The sequence below is a fragment of the Callorhinus ursinus genome, unplaced genomic scaffold (assembly GCF_003265705.2).
Source record: "Callorhinus ursinus isolate GAN/ISIS: 27379988/994484 unplaced genomic scaffold, GSC_fseal_2.0 scaffold9, whole genome shotgun sequence".
In the NCBI taxonomy this organism is placed as follows: Eukaryota; Metazoa; Chordata; class Mammalia; order Carnivora; family Otariidae; genus Callorhinus; species Callorhinus ursinus.
The window spans coordinates 722,667-725,912 of NW_027397071.1; positions in this window are offsets into that span (position 1 = coordinate 722,667).

Below are 3,246 nucleotides of genomic sequence, written 5' to 3' on the forward strand. Positions count from 1 at the left end.
TGGCCACCGGCAGTCCATGATCTTTAGTCCAAAACTCTAGGGGCTAGATGTGCTTTGAAATTCAGATTTCTTTTAGATTTTAATAAGGTAATAAGGTAATATCATATATTACATAACACCCCCAGGAGGCCCTGGGCCAGCACTTTGTAATTGCACACACTGAAATATCTTCAGGGAAAAAGCATGAATATTCACACGAACTGTGATACAGACTTGGCTCGCCATCCTCATGGGCGCTTCCCGGGTGTAAGGGTGTAATCTGCAGCCGATTCCTATAATCAGAGGACGGGGAGAGACCTAAGAGGCCACTCCAGGTTGGTAGGTGGCAGTTGTAAGAAGCAAAGGGACCTTACTTATGAGGCTTGTCTTGGGTGGCCCCAAGACGAATGGATCCTTGCACCCACCTGCCAGATCTTAAAAGTTTATATGGAGGCCTTCTCTGGGTTCGGTCATGGATACTGGACAGGGGTTCTCAACACCACATCCTTATCTCAAGGCTGTGTCCTTGGAGCAGCCTCTGGGAATGGGAAAGGCAAGCAGGGCCCGCATTCCAAGGACAGGGGAGGGGGTGAGGAGCCTCCTAGAGCCCTGGTCCAGCTTGAGGGTCAATCAACAGTCACATCTCTTCCATGGCCTCCCCCAATAGCTTCATGCATTTCAGGGTGAGCCAGGCTGCCTGGAGCTGTAGGGATGCCAGGCACGAGGAAGCCCATCCTAATCCCAGAGCTGCCCTGCCCTCGTCCCAGACTTCAGCTCTTTCTTGGGTATTTTGACTTACTAATGAGAGGTCAGTTTTTGTTATTGTTCTTTGTATGTTAATAAAGTAATTGAGGATTTTATACGTGGGGTGAAAGACAGGGTCTCTGGGTTTCTACAACAGCTGGTCTGGCTGGTCTTCCAGTCCACCTCACCCCCCCCCCCCCCCTCCGGCCCCCCCCCCCACCTTCCTGTGGGCCCTTCCCCCAGCCACTCACCCACCTGCCCCACCCCCCTCTGCCCTGAGGCCAGCCTCATTATGCTGTATGACACCCTAACCGATCTAAGCTCCCCTGGGGTAAACCCTTCCCACCTGGCAGGCCGGCCTCCTCACTCCCCTTCACCCTCTCCTTGGCACCACTGCTCAGGCTCCTCATCTGTCTGGAACACCTCACTCTTCTACCCAAGCCCCACCCACCCTTAAAGGCCTAGCTGAGGCCCCACTGCTCTGTGGGGCTCCTCCCCCAACCCCCATCAGGTGAGCTCCGGTCCCTGGACTCACCTACCCTTAGGGCTTAACTGGGTGGCTGAGCACTTCCCGGCCCTTTCATTCATTCATTCACCTTACTCTGTGCTGCATCCAGGTGGGGGAGGGGGGCCAGGAAAGAAAAGCAGGGAGAAGGGGATGGAGACTGAGACAGAGGTGAGGAGGAAGGAAGGGGGAGGAGATGGGGGGAGGGAGGGAGGGAGAGGGAGGGAGGAGGGAAGGGGGCTTCCGTGCATTAGCTCTAAAGGCCGGAAGCCCTCAGTTCTGTGCCCACTATAAGTAAGAAGGGCCAACGTCTTGGGCCCAAACATTCCAAGGCCTTTATGCTTATTCAGCTAGACCACCAGCTGGTCACATGCCCTCTCCTCTGTCTCTGCTCACACTGCCCTCCCTTGCCCTCTGGCCACAGTGCTCCTTCCCTGCCCTGGTGGGTTCAGAGATAGGGAATCTCATTAGGCTAAAAACTCAGCTGAGGGGCCCTCGTCCCAGATTCTGCCACCCTTCTTCCCTTCGCTGGCTCCTGGCACACACGTGTGAAAGTGGGTGCACCACCCAGGAGCTGGACAGGGGCTACCTCTTGTGCTCTGTGCCCTGCAGGGAGGCCGGAGGGAGTGTTTCATTCTCACCTACCCCCATCATATGGGCCACTCTGCTCTGATGCCCCCTGCTGATCCTCCGGCCCTTGGGGTTTTGAAGGTGATAGAAACCTTCATCCCCACCAGAATACTCTTCCCCTTTCTCCTTAGAATGAAAGCATAAATTATCTCCTTTGGGGTAATCAAATTCAACGGAATTCATAATCGGTACATTCCCCGGGTAAGAAAGAAGCCATCCGGATGTTGTGTGTGACTCTTCTGTGGCTCTGGTTCATAAAGATGGGCAACAGCCCAGTAAGGAGACAGGCAGCTCTCACCTCCCACTCTCTGAGCCCGGCAGCCACGTCCTCACCTGCTTCAGGCCACGCGGCCTCTGCTGGCCCTGAAAGTGTTTGTTTCCTTTGACTGTTGGTCCTGTGTTCAGTTGCTGACTGTGTCATCATTCAAGTCCCCACACCTGCCTTGGTTGGCCTCCTCTCCTGAGGGCGACAGAGAAGGCCAGTGATGAAGGGGAAGATGGAGGGAAAGGACAGAAGCTAAGGAGGGAGAGGGATAGAGCTTCCTCACAGCAGACAGTGTAAGGGAGAGAAGGGAGGAGGAGAAAAGAGTAGGGAGGAGCTGATTCTGGGGGGAGCGGGGGAGGGGGTAGTAGACCCCTCTATCTCTTGCGCTGCGCAGGAGACAAAGTTTTAGGGGCGTTCACACCTGTCCCCTTTACTTTCCTGGGAACCCCTGGTGTGGTTTCATGATGTGATTTGAAAGGTTAGATACTGGCTATGAATTGCCAGGGTGGCCCCGGTGGGTCCTAGGGGTCTTCAAGGACACTGACATTGGCGGTAGAGGCTGGTTAAGTCTCTGCTTCTCCTTCCCCTGCCCAGGCCATCGGGGCAAGGGCTTGCAGGCCCTCCCAGCTGCCCCTCAGGGCTTCTCCTGGGTCCTAGGGAGCCTCCTGCACGGGGCTGGGCAAGAAGGAGGTGGCCCAAAGGAGCCAGCCTCCCCCAAGGAGCAGCAGGGCACACTCCTGCCTGCGCTCTGCTGCACCGCTGACAAACCCCTCCACCCCACCCCCACCGAGCTGTAAATTTAGGCAGTTCAGGGCTGCAAGATTCAGTGGACAGATAGAGGCTTTCAAATCAGTCTTTCTGGGCTAAATGTCCTGGTCACTTAGCAGTTAGTGAGTGGCATCTGATGATCAAGTTTCCTTGTCAATAAAAGTCAGTAACGATCCCAACCTCGAGGTTTCTGAAGAGGGTTAAATGAAGTGGTATTTGCCTGAAACATAACAGGTGCTTAGTCCAGCTTAATTCCCCCCCTCCAGACACTTCTGCCCACCTCCGTTCCATCCCCCTAGAAATGGAGGGGGAAGGAGGAAGGTATGTATTCACATCAACCACAGCGTCCTCCAGA